Source organism: Erinaceus europaeus, chromosome 9 (genome assembly GCF_950295315.1).
Source record: "Erinaceus europaeus chromosome 9, mEriEur2.1, whole genome shotgun sequence".
NCBI lineage: Eukaryota > Metazoa > Chordata > Mammalia > Eulipotyphla > Erinaceidae > Erinaceus > Erinaceus europaeus.
Genome location: NC_080170.1, coordinates 66,401,809 through 66,420,085, shown reverse-complemented (window position 1 = coordinate 66,420,085; position 18,277 = coordinate 66,401,809). Strand labels below are relative to the sequence as shown.

At 43.6% G+C, this 18,277-nt stretch overlaps 1 protein-coding gene and 1 long non-coding RNA gene across 4 annotated transcripts in view; both read left to right on the top strand.

Moving 5' to 3' along the window:
* LOC132540421 (uncharacterized) overlaps nt 1–18,277 on the top strand; it is a 216,491-nt gene that overhangs the window by 85,293 nt on the left and 112,921 nt on the right. The gene's annotated exons all lie outside the window — the stretch shown is intronic.
* The window catches only part of DDR2 (discoidin domain receptor tyrosine kinase 2), a 158,776-nt gene that overhangs the window by 27,578 nt on the left and 112,921 nt on the right, over nt 1–18,277 (top strand). The window lies entirely within an intron of this gene.

The window sequence follows — 18,277 nt, the reverse complement described above, 5'->3', positions numbered from 1 at the left end:
GAGACAAAACAAACCAGAGTCCAGGGAGCATCCTGGCTCTCCCTGCTCCTGGGGAGCCATTGTACTCACTAGGACGTTTTAGAGCTGCTAACTGAAAAGCAAACAAAGCAAAGGCAGATTTGGGTGTAACTTTTATTTGTGATTAGTGGCTTCCAAAATGATAAGATTTCAGGACATAGTTTCATTACTACATGGTAAGTCACCACACCCTCCAAGTAAGTCCTGTGGATCCCTCCCCCGTTGATTCCCACCATAGTTTTCACAAAATCTAAGAGATAGTCTTGTTACTATTTTCTTATGCTGTTATTACATAACTTTGTGTGTTTTAGTCATCTATATCCCATATATAAGTAAATTTATTCAGTAATGGTCTTTCACCTATTTATTTATTTCACTTAGCACAATCACCTCCATTTCCATACATTTTGTCCACAACAAAGTACAATATCATTACAATCCAGCCATACCTCTTTTAGGCATATGTCCAAAAGGTACAAAAAATAATAGTCATTCAAAAGACAATATGCATCCCTAGTTCTTTAAAAAATTTAAATTATCTTTATTTATAGATTGGGTAGAGACAGCCAGAAATTGAGAGAGAAGGGGGTGATAGAGAGGGAGAGAGACAGAGAGGCACCTGCAACACTACTTTACCACTTGCAAAGCTTTCCCCTGATAGGCTTGAACCCAGATCCTTGCACAATGTAACATGTTCACTCAACCAGGTGCATCACCACTCAGCCCCTACACCCCTAGTTCTTAGCTGTATTGTTCACAATAGCCAAGGAGTTGAAGCAACCTAACTGCCCATTGACAGGCACCTGGGTTAAGAAATTATGGTATATATTCAGTAGAATACTAGATGAAGTTAAGGTTTTTGGTGAGCTTAAGAATCAAACTTAGGACTCAAATTTGATGGGGACTAGAACTCAAGAACCATCCTTACATTGCTCCAAGACAACTGGTCTGGAGATTAGGTCTTTGTGTGGAGATTTTATGCACTGTGTGCATGTAAGGGGAGATTACAGATTGTGTCTAATGAGTTCTACAGGATGGTGTGAATTAAATAGCATTATTCATGACTTATTATGTGTGACCTCTGCACTGGAGTACCCAAGCATGGGTACCTTATTCTTTTTTAATTTTTTTATTATCTTTATTTATTTGATAGAGACAACCATAAATTGGACAGGAAGGGGGATGTAGAGAGGGAAAAAGGGGCCAGGTGGTAGCACACCTGGCTGAGTGCACGTTACAATGTGCGAGGACCCAGGTTCAAGCCCCCAGACCCCACCTGCAGGGGGAAAGCTTCATGTGTGGTGAAGCAGGGCTGCAGGTGTCTCTCCCTCTCTATTCTCCCATTCCTCTTGATTTCTGGCTGTTTCTATCCAATAAATAAATAAAGATTAAAAATTTAAATTTTTTAGAAAGTTATTTAAAAAGAGAGAGAGAAAGAGTGAAAGAGACAGAGAAATGCTTGCAGCATTGCTTCACCACTTGTGAGGCTTTCCCCCTGTAGGTGGGGACCAGGAGCTTGAATGTGGGTCCTTACACATTGTAACATGTATGCTCAACCAGGTGCACCACCACCATGCCCCCTTATTCTTTTTTAAAAAAATTTTTATTTATAAAAAAGAAACACTGACAAAGACCACAGGATAAGAGGGGTACAACTTCACACAATTCCCACCACCAGAACTCCATATCCCATCCCATCCCCTGATAGCTTTCCTGTTCTTTATCCCTCAGGGAATATGGGCCCAGGGTCATTATGGGGTGTAGAAGGTGGAAGGTCTGGCTTCTTTAATTGTTTCCCCACTGTCATGGATGTGACAGGCTGATCCATACTCCCAGCCTGTCTCTCTCTTTCCCTAGTGGAGTGGGGCTCTGGGGGAAGGGGAGCTCTAGGACACATTGGTGGGGTCGTCTGCCCAGGGAAGTCTGGCTGGCATCATGGTAGCATCTGGAACCTGGTGGCTGAAAAAAGAGTTAACATATAGAGCCAAATAAATTGTTGATTAATCATGAACCTAAAGGCTGGAATAGTGCAGTTGAAGAGTTGGGGGGTGGGGTCCTCTGCTTTGGAGATATTTAATAGGCTTATTTTAGTTATATTCCAAAGGGCCTGTGGCTATACTAGTTTTTTTTTCCCCTGAGCCTGACATCTGATATGCAGGTAGATTCTAATTATTATCTGGGGATATGATGTCATGGCTGGAAAAAGGACCAGAAAGATGCATCAGGAAAGAGAGTAGCTCCCAAATATGGGAAAGGTGTATAAATATTGTTGATTGTAAGCCCTGTTGATTTGATGTGATCTGGGGCCCATATTCAGCTTAGGAGTCTATGTGACCTCTGCATCCTTGTAGATCTGAGGTCACATTCTGTGGTCATGAGTAGGAATGTTCCAAGCTGCCCCAATTTCAGGACCCATCTTCCTCAGGTGTAGCATAGAGTATGTTGTCTATCCTCCCTTTGGAAGGATGGAACATTCTCTACCATTGTTGATCCAAGTTGAGGGCAAGGTCCTATGTGGGCCCACAAAGGGGTCTATTGTGTTGTTCCTGATAGAGATGACCAGTAACAGTGGAGAGAGGGATTTGCCCCCCCCCCCCGCATTATTCTTTTTTGTCTACCTCATTAACCCAATCTTCTGAGACCTAAGGGTTTGGTGTCATGAACTGGTTGTCCTTTATGTGTACTTGCTGGTTGATGAAGGTCATCTCTCAGGTTCCTGTGCCACATATTCTTTCGTAGAGTCAGGAGGTTGGAGCACAGCCTCTTCCCAGAACCAGACCCACTGAGTTCTGACTGTTGCCTTCCACAGATGTCCAAAAAAATCTGGTGGGTCCTGTCTAAGGTCTTTGATGATTCAGTTTTTGTACCAGTGTGATGTTGACTGGGTGCCTGAGGTGGACTGGGGAGACTGGAAAAACCTGAAGTTATGCAAGTATGAATGGCACAGGTTCCCAGCCAAAGGTTCATGACGGAGAAGTAAGGGGAGAGAGGAATTCACTTAAGTGGGAAGAGTATGCCTGCAGGGAACACTGAGTGGGTGAAGAACAGAGCATGGGGTGGAGTATGGTGGCAGGGAAAGCTCAGAGGAGGTGGCTCACAGACTGAGAACACTGACCATCACTGCACACAGAATCCCAGATAGCATGCTGGAGACTCAGCCTCTGTGTGGTACATGTTCTGGGAAGGAGGGCTTCCACTTTTGAAGCTCTTCCTGTTTGGTGTGGGTACAGTCTGGACCAGAGTTCCACTGTCATAGCAATAGGCTGGGGGGGGGGAGATATTTAGAGACTTAAAACTATAGATTTGCATGCAACACCTTGAGTGAGTGTTTCCTAGGGTCTCAAACTCCTGTTTTAATCTTGACCTTTATTGGTTGTAGGTGTAGCTTTGAACATCAGCCACAAACAGAAATGCCCTCAGAGTGTATATCTTGCACCCAGCAAGAGAGAGATTTCCACCACTTCAATTCCCATTGTCTCTGAAATTCTCAAATTGTATTAACTGTTTCCACTTGAAGTGGACTGCACAAATATCATGTGTTCCTTAGGCACCCTGGAGCCTTCTCAAATTTCCTATTTCTTGGGGGCCCAGAGATTCCAGGCTTCCCTTCACGAATGATGAAAAGCATAGGGGTCTCCCTTCCAGGCATTTGTCTTGAATTTTTGCTAACCACTGGTTTCCTTATCTTATTAGAGGTGCTCATACAGCCTTAAAAAAATTCTTGTGATTAACTAATAAGAGTTTACAGGAGTGTAAGATTACAGGTTATAGTTCCACACCTACCACCAAAGTTCTGTGCCCCCACCTTCCCAATGATGGCCACTATAGTTTTCACAAAGTCTTAGAGACAGTTTGTTTAGTCCTGGCTTGTTTGTTTGTTGAAAGTCTCTGTGTTTCAGTTTTCTAGAATTCATATATGAGCAAAACCATCTGGTACTTTCATATAACTTCTCATATAGACTAACATTTATCTCCAAGGATGAAAGTGAGAGCTTTCTCAGTCTAGGCCTGAGGCTCTCATGGATATTTTATGCATAGTATGATTCCTTTGACCAGAGTCACTCTGATGTGTGTGTGTGTGTGTGTGTGTGTTTGTGTGTGTGTCTGTGTGTGAAGAGAGAGAGGAGAGGAGAGGAGAGGAGAAGAGAGAGAGAGAGAGAGAGGAGAGAGAGAGAGAGAGAGAGAGAGAGGGAGAGAGAGGGAGAGAGAGAGAGAGAAGTTTGCAAGTGCATCTTCATCCATTACAAAGAAGCATGGAACTGTTATTTCCAAGTGGTCAGTAAAAGGTCTGGGGCCCCAAGTAGACCCAGATGGGGCCAAAGAATGTGACTTTCCAAGGGTCATTTATAGTGCCTTGTTTAAAGAAATGATGGTGATCTCACTGAGCTGCCCCTTCCTCCACAAACTGGTCATTCTCATTCATCACTTTTGACTTTCTTCAAGAATTGCAAAGACCCAAGAGGAAGTTCACAGCAGTGATATTCCAGACCAAAGACAGCCTGGTGATGGTGGAAAGGATTATGTTCTGCACTGGACTGGAGGCTCATCCTAGCCTCCTCTTCCTTGGGGCTGTGCATTGGGCAGATAGATCCAGACAGCATGGGCTGGGAATCCTTCTTTAATTCCCTTGGAGAATCCCAACAACTGGCTCTTGTTTGGGATTTCTGAATTGTGAAAAGATGGCACACATCAGTCCCATGCTTGCCAAACACATAGAGACAGAAGGCAGCAAATGGGGTTGAGACACAGGAAGCACAGAAGGGAAGCCACTGGCATGGTGGCATTTGCTGCACAGACACAGTGTTGGGGGAACCTGGGGGTAGGGGGGCATCCTGTGAGGGATCCAAGGGTGGGGGGGCTCAGCTCTTTGTTGGAAGTTCCTGCTCTCCTCCTTCCAGAAGCAATCTTTAGAGGAGTCTGTCAGGGAACTAGTGTTCTTTTCCCTCCTACTATCCAGAGTTACCAGGAGCAAGAGAAGGGCATGAGATTTTATGAGAATCCTTGCTGCTCTCCTGTGCTTTGGTAAACTTACTCAGATTTTTTTTTGCCTCTGTATATCCATCAAGGTGCTGAAGGGATTTTGTTTGGTTAGTTGTTTTTGAGGAGGTGACTACAAAAGTGGAGAGTCTTTGTCTCCTTTCACACTCTATATTACCAATCAATTCTGAGAGATTCTAGGAATTGATTAGGGTCCCAAATTGGAATTCCAAAAGGTACATTAGCTGATAAGCTCAACTGGTCAAACTGGGTGGAGAGCGGGGTGCTTACAGCCAGAAGTGTTGTTTGGGTTGACAATGAAGCCATTTTCTTTATTAGAAGATGAGTCCATACTTTAAGGACTCATCTAATATAAATTGTCCATTTATCTATCCATTCATGTGACATCCACCCATCTCCTTTCCATAATTTTTTGTCTATCCACCCATTCATCCTATTCACCCACTTATTTATCCATACATATATAAACCATCACTTATCTATTCATTCATCAATATACATACATCTACACCATCCATCATGTATTAGCCATCCATTTATAAATCATCCAGTCATCTATATATCCATTTATCCATTCATCTATTGTTCATCACCCATCTGTTCACCCACTCACTTATCTATACATACATACATACATCACCCATTCATCTATCCTTTTGAACCATCATTCACCTATTTACATCCATCCATCTACCCATCCATCCATCTATCCATTCTTTCACCTCCCATCTACCTATCCATCCGCTGAAAGCCTACCTTGTAACAGGGTGGTGGAGGAAATGTGAATTGGTGAAGCAGACACACCTAAGTTCAATCTAGCTTCTTCATCTATGAGCTCACTCCTGCTCTCCCTAGTTCCGGCTCAACTGACACATCCTTCCTCCTCACCCCACTTTCCTTGATCTGTGAGATGGACTAAATGGCTTTTTCTTTCTTTCTTTCTTTCTTTCTTTCTTTCTTTCTTTCTTTCTTTCTTTCTTCTTTCTTCCCTTCTTCCTTCCTTCCTTTCTTTCTTTCCTTCTTTCTATTTCTGCTCATCTCCTGCAGTTTGTTCTCATACTACCTTACGTGTAACTTTCTGTCTAGACATCTGTCTCACTCCTGGAAACTCCTCAGGGGTGTACTCTTGCCCATAGTGCTTGAGAGAGACTAGAAACCCACACAGAGATTAACTGCACTACCAGACTGAACTTTCTCAAAGTGTAGTTTTCTCATTTGTAAAACAAAGGTGAAGTGGCCTGGGAGGTGATGCAGTGGCTAGAGCTTTGGACTCTCAAGTGTAAAGTCTCAAGTTTGATACCTGGAACAAATATGCCAGAGTGATGTTCTGGCTCTCTCTTTCCTCCCTCATATTAATAAATTCATAAATATAAAAAATGAAGATGAAAAAACACATCTTGTCATTTTCTCATGAAGGTTAGACCAGATAGTTTCTTCAAGAGTGTTCTGTCACAATGAAGTGCTCACAGATATTATGGTTCTTTTGATAATTGAATTGATTAGTGTTTTGCAAAAGACAAGTCCAAGAGAATTATGAAATCATGCAAGTGTGTTGTAGTCCATTTTTCCTAGACCGGATGATTGACTAGGAGCAGGGTGTGTGTGTGTGTGTGTGTGTGTGTGTGTGTGTGTGTGTGTATGTGTGTGTGTAGGGGCAGTCAGGAGATGTAAACTTGTGAGTCATAGTTTGGGCATGTGGATTGACTGTGGACTGAGAGCTCTGTCCCCTCTACTATGTCACATGGTCATAATGTGTGTGTGTGTGTGTGTGTCTTATTTATTTGTGCACCTTTTACTTTCCTAAGTACCACAACTGGAACATGAATAAATAACTGATTTTGTTCTGATGGGTACAATGAGGCTGACATCCTCAGTCCTATAAACCTCCCCTGATCCTGACTTGGAACTGTCTTGTCTTGAGACTCTGAAGAGTGTAGAAAGCACAGAAAAGGAGAAGAAGATTGAGTGAATTTGAAACACATTGAGTGCATGACCAGGCCGTCAGATGTGCAGGGCCAGAGGAACGGAAGTGGGCGGGAACTGGCTCCTTGGTGTTTCACTTTTTACCAGTCTGTTTCAGCTCCTAGATCTGGACACAGGGCTCACTGTGTGTCTCCCATGGTGCTCAGAGCTCACTCAGTCAAAAGTTCATGATAATATTTATTGATATGTTGCAAAATATTGGGTCTGGTTTCCCATGGATGGAACAAAGAGCTGCTAGATTTCAGAATGGAGCTAGATGATAGTATGCATTTTGCTCCAGAGAATCCAGTCTTTGCACAGTGTGGGAGACAGGGAAATGAAATGGGACTAGGAGGACTTATTGGAAGCTTGGAGCTCTGCCAGGAGAGTGGAGGGAGGTGCTTGACTGTCCTAGAGGCTAGTACTGGCTCTCAGTATACTCAGATACAGAATCAGAGAAGTGTCTCTGCTTTGGAAGGACCTGCCTTGAGTGGCTTTGGCACAGAAGCCAGTAATGGCACCCAAGATCATGGGAAGCACACAAGCCTTGAATATCAGGAAAGCATAATTCATCTGTTGCAAAACTTCACTTTCCAAAGCCCTGGTTGAGGGCATGGAATTCTGTATGTAAACATGACCTATTTACTAGGAAAAGTAAAAAGGAATCCCCTTTCTTAAATCCCAGAGTGGATCATTTCCCAGAACAGAGAGAGTGGACAAGGACAGGGAAAATAGGCTGTCATCAAATGGAGGAGGATCACATGCTCATCAGAAGACAGGGAGAGCAGCCATGTACCACAGAGGTCAAGGGTGCAGAGACATAAATTTCATGAGCACTCCCCCTACACACACAAAAGCACACATAATCACAGTGTAATGTTATACAGAGATATACGTTCATCAAGTGAAAAAATTTTTTTAGTTTTTATTTATAAAATGGAAATATTCACAAGACCATAGGATAAGAGGGGTACAATTCCACACAATTCCCACCACCAGCTCTCTGTATCCCATTCCCTCCCCTGGTAGCTTTCCTATTCTTTATCCCTCTGGGAGTATGGACCCAGGGTTGTTGTGGGTTGCAGAAGGTGGAAGATCTGGCTTCTGTAATTGCTTCCCCACTGAACATGGGTGTTGGCAGGTGAATTCATACTCCCAGCCTATCTCTTTCTTTCCCTAGTGGGCAGAGGTCTGGGGAGGCAGGGCTCCAGGACACATTGGTGGGATCATCTACCCTGAGATGTCCGGTTGGCATCATGGTAGCATCTGGTATCCGGTGGCTGAAAAAGAGTTAAGATATAAAGCAAAGCAAATTATTTATTTATTTTAAAAAGGAGACATTAACAAAACCATAGGACAACAGGGGTACTACTCCACATAATTCCCACCACCAGATCTCCGTATCCCCTCCTCTCCCCTGATAGCTTTCCTATTCTTTATCCCTCTGGGAGTATGGACCCAAAGTCCTTGTGAGATGCAGAAGGTGGAAGGTCTGGCATTTGTAGTTGCTTCCCCGCTGAACATGGGCATTGACTGGTCGATCTATACTCCCAGACTGCCTCTCTCTTTCCCTAGTAGGGTGGGACTCTGGGGTAGTGGAGCTCGAGGATGCATTGGTGAGGTCATCTGTCCAGGGAAGTCTGGTCGGCATCATGTTGGCATTTGGAACCTGGTGGCTGAAAAAAGAGGTAACATACAAAGCCAAACAAATTGTTGAACAATTATGGACCTAAAGGCTGGAATAGTGTAAATAAAGTGTTGGGGGGTACTCACTGCAGACTATTGTGTACTTTTGCTTTCAGGTATATATTTTGCCCTAATTTATGGATACATGTGATCATAGACTCTATCTCATGGGACCAGTCTATATCTAGGTTTTGGGACTTTGTTAGGAAGTGAACCGCCTGGAATGGATTTAGAGAATGCTATGAAAGGAAAGGTCTCACCGGAGTAATGAAGCTGAAGGATTGTCATTCCACACCTGAAGTCTCTGGACACAGTCTGAAGTGAAGCATACTGAGGTGGTATTTGTTGCGTTGCTTAGGTTGGGATCAGTGGATGCAATATTATTTGGTATGAATTCAGAGAAGCATTCAGGAAAGTGAACCCCACCCCAGAGGTTCCAGGACTGGGGGAAATAGAGGCTCTATAGTGGAAATGTGAGGTTCCTGCTGTCTTAGGGTTCAAGAAAACAATAGGTAGTTATTGTTATAATTACATTGTTTGGTAATTGGGTTAACTTTGAAAAGTCCCTTTGTTAGGGTTTGCTGTATAATAGCAGAGCAAAATTTTAAACTAGAATACTGTCTAACTCTGGCTTATGGTGGTGCTGGGGATTGGACCTGGGACCTTTGGTGCCTCAGGTTATGAAAGTCTTTTTGCATCATTGTTACGATATCTCCTTATCCTGAAAACCCTTTTTTTTTTTTTTAATTGCCACCAGGATTATCACTGGGGCTAAGTGCCTACACAACAAATTCACTGCTCCTTTTTTCCTTGTTTTACCCCCCCCATTATTTCATCAGACACAGAGAAATTGAGAGGAGAGAGAGATAGAGAAACTCCCACAGCACTGCTTCACCACTCATGAAGCTTGCTCTCTTCAGGTAAGGACTAGGGGCTTGAACCTGGTTCTTGTGCATGATAACCTGTGTACTCAACCAGTTGTGCCACTTTCCAGGCCCCTGAAAAAAATATTTTTATAATTAAAGAAAAGCTTTATAAAGGAGAATCTGGTTCTATCTAATAAGAAGGCTACTAACTCTTTTTATGTGGTAAAACCTCCAGAAGTGTACATCAGTTTGACAACATGAAGGAATTAACCTTAAAAAAAAAAAAACCCTTTCTGTTTGTCATCACTGTGGCTTCACTGATCCAGGATAACTTTTTCAGATAGAGATTAAGACAAAGACATGAAAGAGAGAGAGAGAGAGAGAGAGAGAGAGAGAGGGAGAGAGAACACGAACTCTGAAGCTTCTTTTCACGAAATAGAGTTCTAGGCTTGCACACATGTCAAAGAAGTGCACTATCCAAGTGAGTTACTTTGCTGATCTGCCCTTTTTGTTTTGATGTTGAAATTTCACCTTTGTGAATCTATTCAAAAGCAACAGTCCAAAAGGATAGCACAAAGATATTATTATTCTATACAAAAAATGGAAATGATCTAAATTAGAAAAGGAAGCATTGAGGGTATGGTTTAAGTATTGATATTACAAACATTTGAAAGGGTGCTTTTGAGTATTTTTGATCAAATTGAAGGATTCCATATTAGATTAATTTACAATTCAAAAGTGTATTGCAGTATGAATTCAACCTGTGTAAAGATGCATGTATAAATAAATGAAGTATACCAGAATATTAACTACATTTAATTAAGAGGAGGTGACTATAGGAATTTTTTTACACAGCTGAAATCTCATTTGCATTATTTTCATAGCAGAATAAAATGAGAAGCAGATATATTTTTAGTTATGTATTCATTTATTTTTCAATTTTGTAGGACAGGGAAAATGAGAGGGAAGGGAAGATAGAGAAGGAGAGAGAAACAGACCTGCAGCACTGCTTCACCATCTGTAAAGCTTTCCTCCCCCGACAGGTGGAAACTGGGGACCTGAATCTGAGTCCTTGTGCAAGGTAATGTGTGTGCTCTACCAAGTGTACCACTGCCCAGCCCTTTGAAAGCAGATACTTTTTTTTTCTCCAGGGTTATTGCTGGGCTCGGTGCCTGCACCATGAACCCACCGCTCCTCGAGGCCATTTTCCCCCCTTTTGTTGCCCTTGTTGTTGTAGCCTCATTGTGGTTATTATTATTGCCATTGTTGATGTTGTTCGTTGTTGGATAGGACAGAGAGAAATGGAGAGAGGAGGGGAAGACAGAGAGGGGGAGAGAAAGATAGACACCTGCAGACTTGCTTCACCGCCTGTGAAGCAACTCCCCTGCAGGTGGGGAGCCAGGGGCTAGAACGGGATCCTTAGTCGGTCCTTGCGCTTTGCGCCACATGCGCTTTGCGCCACATGCGCTTTGCGCCACATGCGCTTTGCGCCACATGCGCTTTGCGCCACATGCGCTTTGCGCCACATGCGCTTTGCGCCACATGCGCTTTGCGCCACATGCGCTTTGCGCCACATGCGCTTAACCCACGGCGCCACCGCCCGACCCCCAAAAGCAGATACTTTTAAAAGGAAGATGTTTTAAAGGAATATCTTGTTTTCAAGGAGAATAAAATGTGTGGATTATCTGTGTGACAGATCTAGGTCACTTCCTTCCTCCCCGTGATTCTGAGCCTCCCCCCCCCTCCACCGGTGTTATCAATGGGCCTTGGTGCTGGCACTACAAATCCACAGCTCATGGTAGTCATCCCTCTTCCCTTTCCCCCCTACTTTATTTTTAGTTGACAGAACAGGGAGAAATTGAGAGGGGAAGGAAGATAGAGAGGGAAAGAGAAAGACAGACACCTACAGACCTGCTTCACTGTTCATGACATGTCCTTCCTATGGGTGGGGAGCTGGGACTCAAATCCTGATCTCTCTGCATGGTGATAGAACTGTGTGCCACCACCCAGCCCCTGGATTCTGAGACTTTTAAAAAATATTTTTTATTTGAATGGGTGAGATAGGAAAATAGGTAGGTAGACCAGAGCACTGCTCATTTCTGGCTTATTGAACCTGGGACCTCAGAGCCTCAGTTATGAAAATCTTTTGCATAGTCGGAGACCTTGTACTTTTAGGAAGATCTTTCCTTGTTCTTTATTAAATGATCTCCATATATCAGTGTATTCTTGGAGTCAAAAAGCAGCAGGTTTGCAACTTGAGCCATGTTCAGTAGTTGGTTCACTGCAATCTACATGGAAAAAATGTGCAAGCACCTTACCTGGTATCCAGGATCTTTCAGAGTCAAAACTTAGTCAATTTGTCTAACTCACTGGCTAACAGCTTCTGACATGTATATTATGCTCAAATCAGACGTTTTCTCTCTCTGACTTGGTATATCTTGCCTGTGTCCCCAACTTCCCATTGTGAATTTCTCTCCATTCCTAGGGACAACCTGTTCATGGAGCATGTATTAAACACAACCTGGGGCCCAGGGACTTTTCCCCATGACCATGTAGATGAGACTACAGATTTCAAATGACACACCTGTCACACAGGGTGTGTGATGATGTCGCTTTAAGCTAGCTAGCCTGGTTCTATCCCCATGTCCTGTGAGCTCATCCTCTGCACTTTCTTCCTCAGCTTCCTTTTCCTTCTAGGAGGTGAGGTCTAGGCAGACTGCCTCTTGTCAAAGCCACTGCTTATGCCAAAAACAGAAGCAATCATTTGAATAAAAATTCCACTCTATGATAAACAAACAAATCAAGTACATTTTTGAGACAGAGCTCTCTCCAAATCTTTAAATCTAAATTCTGATCTCAAGAGCTAAGGACTTCTTTAAATCTTTTGTTTATGGCCCAGTGTGGTTCCCACAGAGAAACAGAAAGGGTGGCATACACTATATATAATATTTGTGAAGAACCTTAGAAAAACTTTTGCACATATTGTGTTCACAGTCTTCATTTTGAATCATTTTTCCTCTCTTCAAAAGCCAGCACATGAGTGTGAGCCTTATGGTTCACCCACCAGAAAGTCACTCTGCTTCTGTCGACCACTGGTCAAGCTTCAGCTCATGCCCACCCCCTGTCTATCTCTTCTCTGCCTCCCCTCCACCCACATGTCTGAACTCAGCAATTGTGAAAGAAGTGGACTGGGAAGATGAGAAGGTACCTGGTGTCAACTGCTAGGGCTCAGGACACATCAGAGGGGATCAGATTCGCCTTCTGATGCAAACTTACCTATGCAGGCAAACATCTACCTATCATCTGTCAATCTTATATCTAATTAATCTACCATCTGTCTAATTGATCTAATTTACTGCCTACCAGCCAGTCAGCTATCATCTTTTTTCTAGTCTATCATCTGATTAACAGTCTACTAACCAACCAATTATCCATCCATTGACTCATCCATCATCTTTCATCCATCTCTAAGTCAGATTTTCTTCTGCATGATAGCAGAATTCTGTCTTATGTCTTATGTTGTACCATAATGTCCACAAGTGTCTTAGTGCTTTGCACTAAGTGATGCAGTGAAACACACACACACACACACACACACACACACACACACACACACTTGCGCAGCACCTACTTTAGTGACAAAGTCCTTCAATGTTATTCTTTAACTCATTCCCACTTTGGGGAAGGAGGGAGAGAGAGAGAGAGAGGGGTGAAAGGCACTATCAACAGGTGAAGAAGCAGGGTGAGAGGAAGCCAGTGCCCAGTCTGGAGACCACACAACTGGGCCATGGCAGAGCCAACCTTCCTAGACCTTGAACTCCAGCCCAGACCTCTTTCTTTCTTTCTTTCTTTCTTTCAAAATTTTATTTATTTTCCCTTTTGTTGCCCTTGTTGTCTTTTTATTGTTGTTGTAGTTATTATTGTTGTTGTTATTGATGTTGTCACTGTTAGATAAGACAGAGAGAAATGGAGAGAGGTGGGAAAGACAGAGAGGGGAAGAGAAAGATAGATACCTGCAGATCTGCTTCACTGCTTGTGGGGGACTCGAACTGGGATCTTTACTCTGGTCCTTGTGCTTTGTGCCATGTGCACTTACCAGATTTCCTTCTTTACCCAGCAGAAACCCTCTCATGGGGAAATCCATAACTGAGCAGAGGAGGCCTTGTGAGCAGCTGCTAAATGTCAGGAAATTGTGACGATGTGGTAGAGCCTGGCAGGGTTTGACCTGAGGAGTGTGTCTATCCTGTCAGTCTCTCTCTACTGAGAGGTTGAGCAAGGAGGGACAGGAGTAACTCCAAAGATTTGCCCCATCTTATCAGATTCCTTGTCTCACAAAGCACCCCGCATTCCTAATGCTATGGCCACTAGACAAAAAGAAAGGGGGAGATGTCGGGAAATTGTGAGGAGCCTTACAAAGCACCCTGCATTTTTCTGCCTCCAGGAGCCTGGCATTCCTTAAAACATTAAGCTAGCTCCCCCTGCTCCACCTTGCATTCCTGATATTATGGCCTATGCCTATCTACGTAATCATTGTTTTGTCTGAAAGATCCCCACCCATTCCATTCCTTTGATCTATCTTCTTTCTATCCTCAAGACCCTCCCTGCCTGCATGGTATTGTTAATCTTACCAGTTAAAACCCTCTCAACAATTGGTAAGGAAGTTTCTACCTTTACAGCCCCCTTTTGCCTTTCTCTGCTCCTTTCCTAGCCATTTTCGTTTCTGACTTGCCACTTCTGGGTCTGCCCTTTAAAAGCCTTAGCTCTCTGATCAATAAAGATATTGTATTGCCTCGTTGCCACCATGAGCTCGGTTCATGAGTCATCTCCCTCGTGTTGCTGAGTGAATAGCAGCACAGGCTGGCTCCAGTCAAGTTCTCACCAACCCAGAGAGTACGCGCCTGGCAAGAGGCACCCCCACGCTAGCCTGGCACTTGAAGGGTGCTGGGAAAGCCAAAAACACACATGCCCCTCCCTCCCCACATACATGCCATTCAAGGCCAAACACATTTACAAGGTAGCATTGGAGGAAGCAGAGGTGAATGAAGTAGAGGCATGAAATAACTTCTTATCCAGCCACCCCTACTTTTATTACTGCTCATGGTGTGGCACAATTACAAAAGGACATTGCCCCAAGGAAATCTCTAGAAGAGGCCTGGAGGCATCTGCTGAAGTCTGGTCTTAGCTGACATCTTGCCCAATTATCTACAGGAAATAGCAGTTCTGTTATTTAACTTTATAGAAGCAGCTGCTTGTCAGAGTCACTTGGGGACCGGGTGTCCTTGCTCTTCATCTAGAACATTGCAGAGGGGCGGGCATGGGAGAAAGGGGGTGTGCATCACCCCAGAGAAATGCAAAGGAAGGGATCTGAGGGGAGTCTCACTGGCAGGGTGGGCCAGCTGAGACAAAAGACACTGCCTCTGCTCCAAGTGCTGGTTGGGCATTGAAATCTCAGTGATCAAGAGAAAGAATTTTTTCTTAAATTTTTTATTTATAAAAAGGAAACACTGACTAAACAATAGGATAAAATGGGTACAACTTCACACAATTCCCACCACCTGAACTCTGTATCCCATCCCCTCCCCTGATAGCTTTCCTATTCTTTATCCCTCTGGGAGTATGGACCCAAAGTCCTTGTGGGATGCAGAAGGTTGAAGGTCTGGCTTCTGTAATTGCTTCCCCGCTGAACATGGGTGTTGACAGGTTAATTCATACTCCCAGCCTGTTCTCTCTCTTTCCCCAGTGAGGTGGGGTTCTGGGGAAGCGAGGCTCCAGGACACATTGGTGGGGTTGTCTGTCTGTCCAGGGAAGTCTGGTTAGCATCCTGCTAGCAACTGGAACCTGGTGGCTGAAAAGAGAGTTAACATAAAAGCCAAACAAATTGTTGACCAGTCATGGACTTAAAGGCTGAAATAGTGCAGATGAAAAGTTGGGGGGAATCTCTGTTTTGTAGATAGCTAGTAGGCATGTTTTAGTTATAATCCAAAGGGCCTGTGGATATACTAGTGGTTTTTGTTGTTGTTGTTTGTTTGTTTTTTGCCTGGGCCTGAAATCTGATATGCAGGTGAATCCTCATTATTATCTGGGGAGAAGGACCAGAAAGCTGGATCAGGGAAGAGAGTAGGTCCCTAATATGGGAAAGGTCTATAAATATTCTTGATTGTAAACCCCATTGATTTGATGTGATCTGGGGCCCATAATCAGCTTAGGAGCCTATGTGACCTCTGCTTCCCTGTAGATCTGAGCTCACATTCGATGGTCATAAGTAGGAATGTTTCAAGCTGCCCCAATATCAGGACCCATCTTCCTCAGGTGTAGCATAGAGTATATTGTCCAGCCTCCTTTCAGAGGATGGAACACTCTCTACCATTGTTGATCCAAGTTGAGGGCAAGGTCCTATGGGGGCCCACAAAGGGGTCTATTGGTTTATTGTGTTATTCCTGATAGAAATGACTGGTCACAATGGAGAGAGGGGTTTATTCTAGGTCTAGGACCATCATGTCTGTTTGGGAATCTTAGGACTCCCCGATTAGGGCCCCAGCTGATGGGGTGGCCTGATAGTGACTAAAGAATCATAGTTAAAGTATGCCAATCTCTTGCCCTTATTCAGCTTTTGCAGTCTTTGCTTTGATGAGGTTAGTTTTGAAGTAAGTGAGAGAACTGTAATAGGAAGTAGGTGAGGAGGGTATCTAAGTCTAAGTAGACAGTATTTCATTATTAACTTGATGCTGATGCATTGCAGACAATTGTGTACTTTTGCTTTCAGGTATATATTTTGCCCTTATTTATGGATACATGTGAACATATGCTCTATCTTATGGGGTCTGGTCTATATCTAGGTTTTGGGATTTTGTTAGGAAGTGAACCTCCTGGAATGGAATTAGAGAATACTATGAAAGGAAAGGTCTCACCCGAGTAATGAGAGTGAAGGGTTGACATTCCATGCCTAACATCTCTGGACACAGTCTGAAGTGAGGCATGCTGAGGTGGTACTCGTTGTGTTGATTAGGTTGGGATCAGCGGATGTAATATCATTTGGTATGAATTGAGAGAAGCATTCAGGAAAGTGAGCCCCACCCTATAGGTTCCAGGACTGGGGGAAATATAGGCTCTATAGAGGAAGCGGGAGGTTCCTGTTGTCTTAGGGTTTAAGAAGACAATAGATAGTTATTGCTATAATCACATTATTTGGCAATTGGGTTAACTTTGGAATATCCCTTTGTTAGTATTTGCTGTATGATACACAACATCACCATAATTTATGTTCTTTGACATTATTTGTATATAGCTGTGCCACTGGTTGCGTCTGTTCTCCCTGATCTAAGCTTTTAAGAGAGTCAACATATCAAAGACTTATCCTATGTATTAAAAAGACTCAGTCTGTGATTTAAAAAGTTTGAGACATTCAATAAATTTCCCCCTCTCATATTAATTCAAAGTGATTTATTTATCTGACTACAAATTGATAGGAGTGTACATAAACACCATTCCCACCACCAAAAAACTATGTTCCATCTTATTCCCCCACCCTCCACCCATCATGAAGCTGAATATCCACCCTCACCCTCACCCCAGGGTTTTTACTTTGGTGCCCTACTCCAAATTCAGTCAAATCCTGCTTTGAGTTTCCTGAGAAAGAATATTTTAATACAAGACGGTCAGCAACTAAAGCCCAGAGACTAGCCATCAGTCTATAAATAAAATTTTATTGGAACCCCCAGTTGCAGGGGAGGTCCATGTGAATTCTGATATGAAATTCTATACACATCAGTCCTTAGTTTGTGACTTGCAGGAAAAAAATATGTATGTGACACACACCATATATTGATGGGGCAATTCATCTCTCTCTCCCTCCTCCTCTCCTCTCCTCTCCTCTCCTCTCCTCTCCTCTCCTCTCCTCTCCTCTCCTCTCCTCTCCTCTCTTCTCCTCTCCTTTCCTCTCCTTTCCTCTCCTCTCCCTTCCTCCCTCCCTCCATGTCAAAAGGGAGAACAAAAATTAATACACACATAAGCCCCTGGGTTCATTCTAGGGCACTGCATAAAAAATTATCTGGGGATGGGGCTGGGTGGTTAGCAGAGTGGGTTAAGCACACATGGTGCCAAGCGCAAGGACTGGTTCAACGATCCTGGTTTGAGCACCCAGCTCCCCACCTGCAGAGGGGTCGATTCGCAAGTGGTGAAGTGGGTCTGCAGGTGTCTGTCTTTCTCTTCTTTCGATTTCTCTCTGTCCCATCCAACAACAACAACAGCTATAACAATAACAATAACAACCACAACAAGGGCAACAAGGGCAACAAAATGGGAAAAATAGCCTCCAGGAGCAGTGGATTCATAGTGCTGGCATTGAACCCCAGTGATAACCCTGGAGGCAAAAAAAAAAAAAAAAAAGAAAAGAGAAAAACCAGATCCAGGTGGTGTGTGTGTGTGTGACATCTGTGAAGACTCTATTTCCAAACAAACAAGCCACATTCACAGATACAGGGCCTAGGGCTACAATAAGAGAGTCTTTCTGGGGCGATACAGTATAACTCACTTTACAACTCTACAAAGAATTTCATTTTCTCAGAGCTGGGTGGTGGCGCACTTGGCTGAGGGCACATGTTGCAATGTGCAAGGACCTGGGTTTGAGCTCTTGGTCCTCACCTGCAGAGGGAAAGCTTTGTGAGTGGTGAAGGAGTGCTTCAGGTGTCTCTGTCTCTCTGCTTCTCTGTCTCGCCCTCCTCTCTCCATTTCTGGCTGTCTCTATCCAA